General features: G+C 44.0%; 1 long non-coding RNA gene across 2 annotated transcripts; it reads left to right on the top strand.

Annotated features, from left to right (window-relative positions):
- Nucleotides 1-4,252: 4,252 nt before the first annotated feature.
- On the top strand, nt 4,253-16,196 carry LOC142723479 (uncharacterized). 2 transcript variants are annotated; one of them, XR_012875673.1, is made up of 4 exons: nt 4,253-4,628; nt 7,604-8,063; nt 9,130-9,223; nt 15,689-16,196. It is a non-coding gene; the product is annotated as an uncharacterized LOC142723479 (long non-coding RNA). The 2 variants fall into 2 exon arrangements; XR_012875672.1 differs by having other exon boundaries at nt 7,601-8,063.
- Nucleotides 16,197-16,412: the final 216 nt, after the last annotated feature.

The following is a 16,412-nucleotide window of genomic DNA, read 5'->3' as shown; positions in this document are numbered from 1 at the left end:
TTTTGTATTGTACTTTGGAAAAATAAAAACCAAGTTAATTTCAATTCACCGAGACAGAGCGTCAGCCTTAGTATTCCTTTCGGCAGGACGGAAATGTAACAGAATTTCAAATCAGGCAAAGAAGAGCGCCCACCTGGCCTGGCGCGGATTCAACCGCTGAGCGGTCTGTAGATAGACCAAATATTCGTGGTCTGAAAATAATTACAGGATGCATGACCCCTTCTAGCAGATGTTTCCACTCTTCCAATGCCAATTCAATGGCCAGAAGCTCCTGATCTCTAAGAGTAATTCTTCTCGGCAGGAGAAAATAACTAGGAGAAGAAGCCGCAGGTGACAGTCTTGCCGGTAAGACCTTTTTGCGTCAGGTCTGCACCTGCATCGATAGTAGAGGCATCCACCTCAAAGAAGAATTGCTTGGAGATGTCCGGATGCTGCAATATAGGGGCGGCAGAGACAGACTGAGTTGAAGAAATGCCAATTTGGTCTCTTGGGTCTCATTTTTGGCATTCACTCCTTTCTTTGTAAGAGCTGAAATAGGCGCCAGTAATGAAGAGTAGTGGGGAATAAACTGCCGGTAGAAATGTGCAAATCCCAGAAAGCGTTGAATTGCACGGAGACCCTGAGAACAAAGCCAGTTCAACACAGCAGATGTTTTGTTGGTGTCCATCTTCAATCCCTGGTCAGAGACTATATAATCTAGAAAGGGAAGGGAGGATTTCTGGAAGACCCACTTCTCCAACTTTGCACAGAGCTTATTCTCCAGCAACCGTTGAAAGACCTGTCGAACACGTTTCCAATGTGTAGTCAAAGCGGGTGAGAAAATCTTGATGTCGTCTAGATACATCACCACATTGACATATAACGGATCCCGGTGGATGTCGTTAACTTGCTTATCATTGCTTTGCATCAAAAGAGCCTTACAGGCAAAGACATTGCTGCTTGTAAGATTACCCCAAAATGAACCATTTATCGGATCATCCAGTACTTCAAGGAGAGAGGTTCATTTGCTATGAAGAAGGCTTCAGGGTGTCCATGAAATTCCAGCAAGTACCAGGACCTTCTCCTAAAGAGGATTCAGCTATGGGATCGGTTCAACAGCAGTGCAGAGCTTCCTCAGACATCTGTCAGTGCATCTGCACGCACAGTGAGGTGAAGGCTTTTGGAGGCTGGACTGGTGTCAAGAAGAGCTGCAAAGAAGCCACTTCTGCAAGAAAAACATCAAGGACAGACTGACATCCTGTTTTAAGTATATTGATTGGACTGCAGAGGACTGGGGTAAAGTTATTGTAACGCTGGCGGCAGGTCCCTCTCCTGCCAGTGGTCGCCGTCGCTGGATCCTGTACCTTGCTTGACAGCCTCCTCCACCACGAGGTCGCTAACGTCCACTGATGTCTCCTGCTCACGGCAGCCGGATCCCAAGTGCGCGCAGGCCCAGGCCGTTTCTTAAAGGGCCAGCATGTAAGTATATAATGGATGAGTGTAATATAGTGAGTTCAGGTAGGTATATAATGGATGAGTGTAATATAGTGAGTGCAGGTATGTATATAATGGATGAGTGTAATATAAAGAGTGCAGGTAGGTATATAATGGATGAGTGTAATATAGTGAGTGCAGGTAGGTATATAATGGATGAGTGTAATATAATGAGTGCAGGTAGGTATATAATATATGAGTGTAATATAATGAGTGCAGGTAGGTATATAATGGATGAGTGTAATATAATGAGTGCAGGTAGGTATATAATGGATGAGTGTAATATAATGAGTGCAGGTAGGTATATAATGTATGAGTGTAATATAATGAGTGCAGGTAGGTATATAATGTATGAGTGTAATGTAGTGAGTGCAGGTAGGTATATAATGGATGAGTGTAATATAAAGAGTGCAGGTAGGTATATAATGGATGAGTGTAATATAGTGAGTGCAGGTAGGTATATAATGGATGAGTGTAATATAATGAGTGCAGGTAGGTATATAATATATGAGTGTAATATAATGAGTGCAGGTAGGTATATAATGGATGAGTGTAATATAATGAGTGCAGGTAGGTATATAATGGATGAGTGTAATATAATGAGTGCAGGTAGGTATATAATGTATGAGTGTAATATAATGAGTGCAGGTAGGTATATAATGTATGAGTGTAATGTAGTGAGTGCAGGTAGGTATATAATGGATGAGTGTAATATAATGAGTGCAGGTAGGTATATAATGGATGAGTGTAATATAATGAGTGCAGGTAGGTAGGTATGTCAGTAATACACTGCAGAATTAAGGCGGGATTCACACGACAGGGTTTCCCGGCCGGGTGCCGGCCGTTCATAAATCGGCCGGCACCCGGCTGCATTAGGAATAATAGACCACTAATGGGGCTATTCACACGACCGATTTTTTGACGGGCCAGCAAAACCGGCCGTCAAAAAATAGGACATGCCCTATATTCGGCCGGGTACCCGGCCGCCCGGCTCCCATAGAAGTCTATGGGGCCGGGTAATACACGGCCATCACCGGAATGTGTCCCGAGTGATGGCCGGGTCAACCGTCACTCGCGCACTCTCTCCTCCTCACAGTGCAGAGTGCATGTGAGGAGGAGGAGTTGATGCCATTCGGACGAATGGCTACGCTGGTGATACTATGTGGCAGGGTCGGGGTGTACAGCAGGTGGAAGGGAGAGCTGCGCTGGCTCCCTTCCCCTGCTTGTTACGGTTCCCGACCGCTGGCTGTGTTTTTACGGCCAGCGGTCAGGGTCCTTAAAACCCGAGCCATAGACTTTTTACGGCTCGGGTTTTAACTTGCTGCCCGCGCGATCGGGCAGCTGAATGTCGGGTCTCCGGCTGTCCGTGACTGCCGGGGACCCTGAGGAGAGGATAGAAGCAGCTTTCACTGCTTCTGTCTTCTACGATGTCTTTTTACACAACGCTCAATGAACGCTGTGTATAGAAATAGAGACAGCAGCGGTGCTGTCTCTATTCCTCCCGGTGATCATGTGACTGGTCACATGATCGCCGGGTGCCGTTAGTGACAGACTGCTGCTGGGTCTTACTAGACCTAGCACAATCCTATTAGTGACAATCGTCACTGTGAGAGGGCTGATTTCCCCTGTAACTGGGGCTGCTGTGCAGCTCCAGTTACAGGGAAAAACATGGTGTAAAAGAAAGAAAAAAAATATTAAAAGTTCCAAAAAGGTATTTTTTGACCTTTGAGGGACAGAACATAATAATAAAAAAATAAGTAAAGTGCAAAAAATTAATCCGATTAAAAAACGGTCAGGGAAAAAACCGGATGCAAATCGGGTCCAAATCGGCCGGTAAAAACAGCAACACGCCCCGGAACGGAGTCGGAACGGATGCAAACCGGCCGGGAAAATCGGCCAAAAACGGCCGATTTTCCCGGCCGACACTCGGACCCTGTCGTGTGAATGAGGCCTAAGGCGGGATTCACACAACCGGGTCGCGCCCGAGCCCGAGTGCCGGCCGGTAAAATCGGCCATTCTGCCCGGCCGGTTTGCATAAAGCTTTGCATCCGGGCCGGGCAGATCTGGACAGTGACATCAGCGGCAACTCCTGAAGGGGAATCCCCATGTGTTCGGGGATTCCGCTTCAGGAGTTTCCCCTGATGTCACTGCCCAGATATGGACAGAGACATCAAGCGCTCTGTCCAGGAGCGGAATCCCCGAAAACACGGGGATTCCGCTCCTTCAAGGAGCTAAAGTGCGGCTAGCACATAGCAGAGCGGGGAGATACCTCCCTGCTCTGCGATAGTGGCGTCGCTGCAGTAGTAGCAGCCGCAGCAGCTGCTAGCGGCGCCATCGAAGGTGTCGCCGGGCCAGGGTGCTTTTAAAACAACCAGGGGAAGGGAGCCAGCGCAGCGCTCCCTTCCACCTGCTGTACACCCCGGCCCTGCAACACAGTGTACAGCGATGCCATTCGTCAGAATGGCATCAACTCCTCCTCCTCACATGCACTCTGCGCTGTGAGGAGGAGGAGACAGAGCGCAAGCGCCGGAAAACCCGGCCATCACTCGGGACACATCCCGGTGATGGCCGGGTATTACCCGGCCCCATAGACTTCTATGGGAGCCGGGCGGCCGGGTACCCGGCCGAAGATAGAGCATGTCCTATTTTTTGACGGCCGGTTTCCCCGGCCGTCAAAAAATCGGTCGTGTGAATAGCCCCATTAGGGGTCTATTATTCCTAATGCAGCCGGGTGCCGGCCGATTTATGAACGGCCGGCACCCGGCCGGGAAACCCTGTCGTGGGAATGAGGTCTAACGCAGCATGTGATTACGATTTTTATAAATATTATTCACTTGTATTAAATAGATTTCTACTACATGTAAACATAAAGGTTTTCTATATTTTCTTTGCTATCTTTTCTCTACCCCACATGGCCACTCTATGGTGATGCAGGTGGTGGCGCTATTTCACTGTTTACCTCCGGCAGCAGAAGGGCGAGGTGCAGCCCTGCCACACAACAACAATCCTGGTTCCGCAGTAGAATTTTCTGTTTTTTTGGTGTAAACTTTTTGCATAGATTTTCATTGTAGGATCTGTACAAAGTGGAGCTGCCAGGAGATCGGAGACTTGATGAGATGGACGCATGCAGCTCCCGTCAGGAACATACTGGTTAGGTGAGTAGTCCCACCTCATAATATCCATGAAATATGGAAATAAATAGGTTTTGGACAAATATCAAACTATCACTGCCAGGCAAAAAACTTTAAAACAGAATTTTTAATAAATATTAACTGTAAAAAAAATAATCAAATACCAATTTAATTTTACTACAAAACACATAGCACCTCGATCAGTGGTACAAGCATCTTTGGGGTTCTCCAGCGGGTAGAGTTCATAGAACAGGGTATAATACTAGTAATACCAGTTCAGTATCCGGGCATAATAAATGAGTAGTCCCACCTCCCCTTTCTCATCCATATTAGGCTCTGTTCACATCTGCGTTGGGGTCCCGTTCTGACGTTCCGTCGGAGGTTTCCGTTAGAACGGGACCCTGAGCAGACACCGACGAAAACCAGGGGTTTCCGTTTCCATCACCATTGATTTCAATGGTGACGGAGCCGGTGCCCGTGGTTTCCATTTGTCTCTTTTGTGCACCGGACCCTTCGTTTTGCCGGAAGCAATAGCTTAGTCGACTACTGAAATCAATGGTGATGGAAACGGAAACCCCTGGTTTCCGTCGGTGTCAGTTTGTGTCTGCTCAGGGTCCTGTTCTGACGGAAACCTCTGACGGGAACGTCAGAACGGGACCCCAATGCAGATGTGAACAGAGCCTTAGGGCATGACCAGACGTGGCGGAATTGCTCTGCAATTCCGCTGCGGATAGTCCGCAGCGGAAATCCGCAGCGTACACGTTTCTCCATTGCTTTCCACAGCTTTTTAGTTGGGTTCGTTTACACGTTGCGGACAATTCTGCGGAGCATAGGCTGTGGTGCGGAATTTGGTGTCCGCAGCATACACTGGCTGTTGCGGACGTGTAGCGGACTTGTTGCGGACTCATTGCGGAATTTCTCCATTGACTTCAATGGAGAGTGAAAATTCCGCAATGAAGTCCGCAGATGTTATGTGTGCTGCGGAGCGTACTGGTTTTACTAACATGATAGTTCTTCATTCTGGCTAAACCTATGTATCTCTAGATCTACAGCCAGACTGAGGAAGTCAATGGGGCTCCCGTAATTACGGGTGATTACGTGTGTGCACCCGTAATTACAGGAGCGTTAATAGGCGATGTCAGTAAATAGTCACTGTCCAGGGTGCTGAAAGAGTTAAACGATTGGCAGTAACTGTTTCAGCACCCTGGACAGTGACATCCGATCACAATATACATCAGCCTGTAAAAAAAATAGAAGTTCATACTTACCCATAACTCCCTGCTTCTTCCTCCCGTCCGGCCTCCCGGGATTACGTTTCAGTCCAAGTGACGGCTGCAGCCAATCACAGGCCAATCACAGGCTGCAGCGGTCACATGAACTGCCGCGTCATACAGGGAGGTCGGGCTGGATGTCGAAAGAGGGACGCGTCACCAAGACAACGGCCGGGTAAGTATGAATTTGTTTTTCTTTTACTAGGGAAAGGGCTGTCCCTTCTCTGTATCCTGCACTGATAGAGAGAAGGGAAGCCCTTTCCCCCTCAATACGCAACGGCCAGTCCGCATCAATTTAATGCCCATTTTAGGCAAAGCCGCGACAGAATCTGCAACGCAGATTCTGTGCGGCATTGATGCGGACAGTGTATGCAGAACTCCGCCACGTCTGGTCATGCCCTTAGACTGTCACACAGAAACCTCTGCATGTTCTTTATATCCACAATTTCTAGTTATAATCCCTCCTCATCGGGCTGCAGCGGCCAAACCGCAGGAGAAGTGGGGGGTGTGAACATAATCTTAGGCAGCCTTGGCTGGAATTACAGCTGTGATTGGATAGAGTAGGTCACATGTGGACACGAAGTCCCTATTTACACACCAAGTTTTTTGCAGGTGGAAAAATCTGCCTCAAAATTCCTTCTGCCGCTTTTTTTACGCATTTTTCGACCACGGCCATTGAGCACCGCAGGCAAAAATGCTGCGAAAACCATTTTCTTTGCCTCCCATTGATGGCAATGGGAGGTCAGAGACGGAAACGCTTGAAGAAAGGGCTTGACGCTGCTTTTTCCTGTGAGTGTTTTTTTCTCGTGGGAAAAACGCCTCTGCATCCCATTGAAATCAATAAGATTAGTTTTCGGACGTTTTTTGGTGCGGTTTTCGATGCGTTTTCCACTTAAAAAAACGCTCCAAAAAAACTCTGTGTGAACTAGGCCTAATATTTCTCCATATATTACATGTGGCTTTTGCAGCATATTTGGCTGTGCATCCTTTGCATTACAATCTACTGCAGATTGTTACTGCTGCAAGTTTATGCAGTTTTCTAGAACCCTATTCACATTCATACTTTATGTGTCAATTTGACCATGGAAATCTGCAATAAATATGTAACATGTGAACATAGACTTAGGGGCTACACGTGATGTTTCAGGCTACATTTACACACTGCAACCAGGTTACATCACACTTGTCTTCTCTCCCAGATTGTCCTGGAGACTTCCAAACTAGGGAAGATCTTACATGATGTAGCTGCATAAAGGAAGGCACTCTGCTGGGACTATTTGTGAGGGGGAACTCTGCTTGTAGTGGTTATTGGGGGCAGTCTGCTGGCACTAATTATTGGAGGCACTTTGCTGGCAATATGGTTTATTTAGGGGGTCTCTGCTGGTAGTGTTGTTTATGAGGGGGCAGTATACTGGCACTGTTTAAGGGACAATACTCTGCTGGCACTGTATGGGGGCACTCTGCTTAGTCTAATTATGGGGTTGCTCGCTGATAACTGAGGCTTCTTAGCTGTCCTTATCGGTGGGGTTTACATAGGAAAGAAATTCTCAAACCACATCTCAAATCTCCCTGTAGTTGATTCTAAAAACAGACAAGTATGGCTCAGAAAAACGGCTGCAAACAAATAACCATTGATGTGAATGGAAATGAACAAAATCTTTTTCGCTTTCTGCGATTATTATTTACATGTTTTATAAGACATGTTGCATCTTGTGTTATACACAGCAGGAGGCAACAGCACACGTCTTATCACACAGGAAGAGGAAATACATCAGAAATGGAAACAGGAAGAGGAAGAGCAGCCATGTCATACAGGAAATACAGGGAAGTGACATCATCACAGGAGGTAACGTATATCCTGTGTGCGGGGACCCCAGAAATATGATGACACTGACGTATCAGGGCTGATACATAGTAATGTTATGTTAATGTTATGTTATTATATATCATTACGTGTGTGTTTAGGCTGTGCTTATATATGTTAGTAGGTCGGACCAGAAGGATCGCGTGTTCTGTATACAAGCTCCAGATAAGAAGAACATGGATCAGCACAACAACACCAGCGCTCCTGGGACTGCGCTCCAACCACACAGCATTTCATCCGGAGGATCGACTGTTCCGTAGTCCAAAACGTCACTTCTCGGGTTCTATTCCTACAATGGAGGAAAAAGTCAATTACATATTTTCAGTAATTATTGTTACAATATCTCCATTAAGGAAATCTCATGTATGGAATATTTTTTTGTATCACCTTAACTTCTGGTTACACCTGAAATGCCCTATAAGGGTATTTAGATATCATAGAGGGGGGTATCACGCTGGAGACCCTCTCTATGACCCAAATGGAAGCTCTGCGCCACCTCTGTCCAGAGGCTGTGTGTGGTATTGCAGCTTTTCTGTATTGAAATGTATAGGGCTAAGCTGTCCACACATCGCACATCACCTGTGGACAGGTGTGGCTCTGTTTTTGGAAGACAGCAGCTCTATTTTTCTAATTATGTACAACCCCTTTAATGAAATAATCTCTTTAGAGGGTTTTCTCCATCTCAGACGTTTATGTGATATCCACCTATGCTCATGCACACAGCTCTCTCCGTTCTGTACTATGGGAGTTACACAAATAGTTCAACAGCGCTCAGCTGTTTCCGAAACTTCCATAGAACAGAATAGAGAGAGGGACGTGCGAGGCCTTTCCCAAGTCATTCTCCACCTGGAATCAGCAGCCATTAGACAGGACAGGGATGTGGGAACAAAGCAGGACAGGGTCAGGGAGAGACCTCCGTTTTCCACATAGGTGTGAGTCCCAGAGAAATAGTAAGATGGGAGTACCCCTTTAAATAAAACTTCTTAGTGATGATCCATTTTCTTAAGGTGTTTAATTAAACTATGGACAGTGGGGTCGAAGAACCCGCACCCAAAATATCTATACTGGAGTGACATGCCTGTTACTAACGCTGTATACAAGCTCCCCACGTATAACAGACAGGGCCCTCACTGAGACTTTGTAGGGGCTCCTAGAGACAGATATATATTGATGTACAGACATTTTCCCCTCCGTTATTGTGCAGCACGACCTCCCCACATATAACAGGCAGGACCCTCACTGACCCCCTGGACAGACACATAGGCCTGAATATATTTATATCTTTATATTTTCCATTATTCACTTGCAGGAAATGTTATTTTTAGAAATGGGGAGAAATACTTGGAATTGTGTTTTTTTAGTTTCTGATGTTATTTTTGTTACTTCTCAGGTATAAGGAGAAAAGTATCCGGCACATACAAGATGAGACGTGGATGAAGATGTGCGGAGGACTGTACCCCCCCGGGAAAGAGCGGCTGTCACTGGTATTACCATGGGGCAGATTTACTAAGGCCTCATGCACACGACCATAGTGAGGTGCATTGACCGTGACTTACGGCTCGTACGTCCGCGGAGTGTCACCCGCGGCCACCCTCAAATCACGGGCCGTGCATATGACCGCGTGCATTATTTTCTATGAGCCTGTACCGCAAAACACGACCGTAATAAGACATGTCCGTTGTTTTTGCGGTCCAGGTTCCTGGGCAATGCATGGACCGTGGAAACCAAGGTCGTGTGCATGGGCCCATTGAAATGAATGGGGTCGCAATTCACCTGCAGATTTGCGGGTGAATTGCGGCCGCAAAAATACGTTCGTGTGCATGGGGCCTAAAACTATCTGAGTTTTACACAGTGTAAACTGATACAAGGAAGTCAGAAATTGCGCCAAATTCATCACAGTGGTGCACGATGTATGATAGATTTTGCTAGACATGTTAGACACTTTTCTCTTCCTTATACCACCTCTTGGTTGGCTTAGTTTAAGACACGCCCCTTTATTCTAGGCCACGCCCCTTGTCAAGCACGCCGCAAAATGTGTCTAAAACAATTAATAAATATGGCGCACAACATGTACGCCATAATTCTGGCTCAATTTGAATAGTAAATCTGTCCTACTATAAATGTAATATAAATTTGGGGTTAGTATTCAGGGCATATTCCCTATTTAAAGAATTGATAAGAGTCGGGAATCCTTCAGCTTAGTCCATTCTCTCTACTATCAGTCAGTACAGGGAGTAGTAGTACATATAAAACATTACATTGTCACCATGTCAGCTTTATTCTGCCTGCACTGACAGCACAAAGTCTTCATGGTGACTGCAGGACTGGAAGTCAAGGACCACCTCTATGATGTCCGCGGGACCTAATAGGGATATGGCGCTTTTTCCATTTATTTGTTGTTGTACTGTAATGAGAATATTATTTACATGCAGTATTTATTGCTAGGGGTATTTTTTTTTCTGCAAATTCTATAAAGAGCAAGTGGCGTAGGATTGGTTCAGACTGGTGACATCAAGACACAAATGTGACCTCAAGAATTCGTCAATGAGCTGATAATCCCGGTGCCAATTCTGGCTGCAAGTAATATATAAAGGGGCACACCTACCTCAAGTACTGGCACAGTATAAGGTCATCAGGGTGACTGCAGGACTGGAATTAACGCTCTTTTATGAAAAGTGTGTTTTGCAATGTTCAGCACATGGCAGCTTTGTGTATATAGTAGTATATAGACCCTACTGCACTGATTCTTCATACTATACCCTAATAGAGCATAGTTGACAATATTTGGAATTTCTTTCTAGGGACACTTCGGTTTCAGATGGCTTGAGACAGGACTTGACAGGGCCTACCTTTGACAGAACGTGGTTCATTGGGCATGGCTTGTCATGGGGCAGGGTTAGTGAGAATACACTTTGTGTACCAGATATTCCCTGTATTCTGTCCTCACTATAAAAACATTGCAGTAAGGACAGTATAGAGGGAGGGTATCGCCTGCAGAAGTGATCTAAGTAAGTATGGCACGTGACCACTGTGGCCAGTGATTGACTAGTTCGATCATGTGCCGATACGGGACATCACTGGTCCAGCCTATGTAAACAGGCCGGCAGGGGATTGTGAACCGCCGGCACTGGAGCCGCAGAGAATTAGAAGGTGGGTATTTGCTAAATGGTGCAATTTTCAGTTTGAATTACAATTTTTATAAAGCCTGGAAAACCCTAAAATGTATTCAGACCCCCAGACAAATCCCCTTTATGTACTTCCCGCTCCTTCAGCAGCTCTGGGTCCCATTCGGCTCCGGACCCCACCTCTGCTGGCTGAGCCAGGAGCTGTTAGTGATATTGGCCTTTACATATTGGAGTAATCCAATAGATAACAGCCAATTATTTTAATAAAATCCTGCGATGTAGTTTGGGTGGGCACTGCGCCTTTGATTGCATGACAAATTTTTCTTGGAGTTCCCCTTTAAAAATTGGTAAGCGGCGGGTAACACAAATACTTCACACGTGGACAGTAAAGTAAAACCCATTTTATTTTGACTGTATTTCTGGACCGGACTGGTCCGGGACTAAACTTGACTGATCCCTTCGTCAGGTTAAGATCAGATAAAGGAGAAATATGCAGGAGAAAAGAGGATCATTCCAGGGGCGCTGCTGTGTGGTGATAATGATAGGATCAAAGTCCGGAGATAATAATAATAATAAAATGAATTTATTCGAATGAGTGGCTACGCGTTTCGACGATGAACAATCGTCTTCATCAGGCCATATGCATAATACATTAGACACGTCTTATATAACATCATGGTTCACAAATGACACGAGTGAAAAAAACCGCCAAATCTGTAGAGGTCAGGGTGCGTTCGTGACGTCACACCCGGCTTTTTACCATTTTCACCAATCACACCGTGGATCAGTGAATAGATAAATGTGTTCAGTACATCAATCATACACAATGAGAATGTTACATAACATAAGAATAAAAAGGGATTTAGGATATTCATAAAAGTGGTGTCGACGTATAGGATAATAAAAACCAGGCATAAAACAAATGGTTAAAATGGACACAATAAGTGGAAGTAAAAGGGACTGCGCTACAGACCAGTGGGTTGTTAGGTAACAACGAGGGACGCCAGGACGCGAACTTGGTAACCAGGGCAACCAGGCCGAGAACAGCGCAGCAGAGCATAGGGGGATATGCGTCTGCTGTGGATACTTTGTAAAAGTTAAATTCTTTATTGAGAATACGTATAAAATATAATGCTCTTTATTGCCTAGGTAGATTTTTCGGGATTTTGTGCGGCTCTAACAAAAGCGTTGCCAGGCAACAAAAAAACACACAGGACGGGAACAGCGAACAGACAGAAATATCAGCGCTCGCTGTGAATAGACCAAAAGAAGACCGCTTCGGGACAGGTTTGGTAAACATATGTATAATATTAGTTATATAGTATTCTTTACACACAGATAAAATATAGTTTGCAATAATCTGTGCCGTTGTGATTTGAGGAGGGAAAGTCGATGTATTTTTGTATATTGTCATTGAATGCACAGCGTATTTTTTGGCTCTGGTATTATATTGTATCAGCGGAATATTCACTTTACAGAAGATGATTTATAAGGAATGTTGGTTCTGACATGTATGAAATTATGTTAATAGACAACCAGTACGTGGCAAGTGGCATAGGGGGATCAAGGAGATCGGGGACTGCATATACCACGGGAGAGTTAATGAAAATTCATTACGTATACAATAATTGGACTAAAAGGGAAAAGTCACAACCTGTTGGACTTTATAAATAGAAAGAAATCGAATTGTCGGATCCTACTCATTGTTTATTATTTATTATTTATTATTTCGAGTAGTACTTTCACATTTGGAAAATTAAGGCTTATGGTTAATCAAGTGTTGATTCAGAGATATCATTCAAGCCCCCTGGGTATAAAGTCTGTAATTTGAAGATCCAATAGTTTTCCTTCTGTTTAAGTTTATTGTATCTGTTGGGGACATCGTGGTGTATGTCTTCGATGGGTGTAACTGTGATTTGGTTAAACTGACATTTGTGTGCATAGGTGAAGTGTCGAGACACACTATGCTTCAAAAAACCTGTGTTCACATTGGATCTGTGTTTATTAATTCTGGATCTCAAAAGTTGTGTGGTTCGGCCGACGTATTGGAGTTGACATGTACATTCCATTAGGTAGATAACGTAGGAACTGCTGCAACTTAGGGATGACTTAATTGGGAAGGATTCTTTTGTCACAGTTGATGTATATGTATATTTTTTGTTGCTGATACTATTGCAGCATAGACATCTTGGGTGGCCACATTTGTACGAACCATTGGGTCTGGATAAGAAAGTAGTAGTTGGTAATGTTTTCAGTTTTCGGATTCTGCTAGGGGCCAGAATATTTCTCAGAGTTAAGGAGCGGCGAAAGGTGATGCTCGGATGGGATGGTATCGCATCTTTAAGGTAGGGGTCGCTTTTTATAATGTGCCAATGTTTGTTCAAAATTGCTCTAACTGTCTTGTTCCCTTGATTGTAAGTGGTTATAAAATTAGTGTGGTATTTATTTTGTTCTAGTTTATTCTTCTGTACCGGGTTTAGACAGGAGTTTTGAGATAATTCTGAGGCTTTAGATCTAGCATCTTGGATTAGTTTTAATGGAAAATTCTTCTCTCTGAATCTTTTCTCTAAAATATTGCACTATTCTGGCCCCTAGCAGAATCCGAAAACTGAAAACATTACCAACTACTACTTTCTTATCCAGACCCAATGGTTCGTACAAATGTGGCCACCCAAGATGTCTATGCTGCAATAGTATCAGCAACAAAAAATATACATACACATCAACTGTGACAAAAGAATCCTTCCCAATTAAGTCATCCCTAAGTTGCAGCAGTTCCTACGTTATCTACCTAATGGAATGTACATGTCAACTCCAATACGTCGGCCGAACCACACAACTTTTGAGATCCAGAATTAATAAACACAGATCCAATGTGAACACAGGTTTTTTGAAGCATAGTGTGTCTCGACACTTCACCTATGCACACAAATGTCAATTTAACCAAATCACAGTTACACCCATCGAAGACATACACCACGATGTCCCCAACAGATACAATAAACTTAAACAGAGGGAAAACTATTGGATCTTCAAATTACAGACTTTATACCCAGGGGGCTTAAATGATATCTCTGAATCAACACTTGATTAACCATAAGCCTTAATTTTCCAAATGTGAAAGTACTACTCGAAATAATAAATAATAAATAATAAACAATGAGTAGGATCCGACAATTCGATTTCTTTCTATTTATAAAGTCCAACAGGTTGTGACTTTTCCCTTTTAGTCCAATTATTGTATACGTAATGAATTTTCATTAACTCTCCCGTGGTATATGCAGTCCCCGATCTCCTTGATCCCCCTATGCCACTTGCCACGTACTGGTTGTCTATTAACATAATTTCATACATGTCAGAACCAACATTCCTTATAAATCATCTTCTGTAAAGTGAATATTCCGCTGATACAATATAATACCAGAGCCAAAAAATACGCTGTGCATTCAATGACAATATACAAAAATACATCGACTTTCCCTCCTCAAATCACAACGGCACAGATTATTGCAAACTATATTTTATCTGTGTGTAAAGAATACTATATAACTAATATTATACATATGTTTACCAAACCTGTCCCGAAGCGGTCTTCTTTTGGTCTATTCACAGCGAGCGCTGATATTTCTGTCTGTTCGCTGTTCCCGTCCTGTGTGTTTTTTTGTTGCCTGGCAACGCTTTTGTTAGAGCCGCACAAAATCCCGAAAAATCTACCTAGGCAATAAAGAGCATTATATTTTATACGTATTCTCAATAAAGAATTTAACTTTTACAAAGTATCCACAGCAGACGCATATCCCCCTATGCTCTGCTGCGCTGTTCTCGGCCTGGTTGCCCTGGTTACCAAGTTCGCGTCCTGGCGTCCCTCGTTGTTACCTAACAACCCACTGGTCTGTAGCGCAGTCCCTTTTACTTCCACTTATTGTGTCCATTTTAACCATTTGTTTTATGCCTGGTTTTTATTATCCTATACGTCGACACCACTTTTATGAATATCCTAAATCCCTTTTTATTCTTATGTTATGTAACATTCTCATTGTGTATGATTGATGTACTGAACACATTTATCTATTCACTGATCCACGGTGTGATTGGTGACAATGGTAAAAAGCCGGGTGTGACGTCACGAACGCACCCTGACCTCTACAGATTTGGCGGTTTTTTTCACTCGTGTCATTTGTGAACCATGATGTTATATAAGACGTGTCTAATGTATTATGCATATGGCCTGATGAAGACGATTGTTCATCGTCGAAACGCGTAGCCACTCATTCGAATAAATTCATTTTATTATTATTATTATCTCCGGACTTTGATCCTATCATTATCACCACACAGCAGCGCCCCTGGAATGATCCTCTTTTCTCCTGCATATTTCTCCTCCTAAGCGGTCCTTTTGGATGCCGATACGGATCTGGCAGCAGCACTGTGGTTTTAATTTACACGCCTATTAACCCCGTACCTAGGTGAGCATATTACCTGCAGTACGGCATCTTTTGTCTCACCTTTACCGACTGATCTGCACAAGGTGGCGCCGTGCTTTTTCTCTCTTTATCCCAAGATCAGATAAAGGGACAAGTCGTGCCAGAAACGCGTATTTAAATAAAATTCTACCATCGCTTGGCGCCCTATCTGTCCCCGTTTTGAAACCTTTGTGTTAACCGCATCTTAGTTGAGCAGATTTACTTGTGAATTTTGTATCTTAGTTGAACATAGAACACACTATCTACCTACCTGGCAGATAAAGGGTCTTGGTGTGGGTCACGGGGAATATCTTCAAGAGAGCAACTCTTCACTAGGACATTTTATTTATTCTTGTTTCAGAACTGAAGGGAATGTACCGTACAACATCAGCAGGAGGAAGCCCTGGTGTCGAGAACGTCAGCCATGGAAAGGGATGTGCCAGATCAAGGTCTCTACGCTAAAGAGGCAGCAGATATGAACCACTAATGTCCATCTAAGAATGCCGGAACGTCATCCGTCCACACCTCCTCCTTCCCATCCCCCACTGTCCAGAAGGGGTTTTTAAGATCCATCCAATTAAAAGACAACTGTCCAGAAGTCTTTGAAAATGAAGCCTTGTCCATGATTCGCAGGGCTGCGGTGAAGTACAATGGTTTTGGGTGTTTAATGGCAAGTCTCTTCAGATGCCCGGCAATGGACTTCCTCCCCTCGTCCTGTTTGGTAGGGTCTCTGCACTCCCTTTCCTGTAGAACAGCTGCCTCTACAGATTCCCAAGGCCATCCATATTTTTTTCCTGTCTGGCTGATAGCAACACATGTCAATAAAAACATACCTCAATGTATTTATTGTATTTCTAATAAAAATGGATAGACAAATACATAAAAATAATTTGTTTTAATTCCAAAGAACTTTCATAAAATCTATATTATACCTGTGTAATCAATTGTGGACATGGTCACTGATTCATTGAAGTCCAGCAAAGAAATCCCCCAGCCTGAGACATACTGTACTCCGTGTCAGAAGAACAAGAAGCTACAAAAAGAGAGACAACTGCATCCAGTCGATGTTCTTATCAACATAGAGG

Source organism: Rhinoderma darwinii, unplaced genomic scaffold (assembly GCF_050947455.1).
Source record: "Rhinoderma darwinii isolate aRhiDar2 unplaced genomic scaffold, aRhiDar2.hap1 Scaffold_55, whole genome shotgun sequence".
Taxonomy (NCBI): domain Eukaryota; kingdom Metazoa; phylum Chordata; class Amphibia; order Anura; family Rhinodermatidae; genus Rhinoderma; species Rhinoderma darwinii.
Note: the sequence above shows the minus strand (reverse complement) of the source record. Positions and strands in the feature narration are given on the sequence as shown.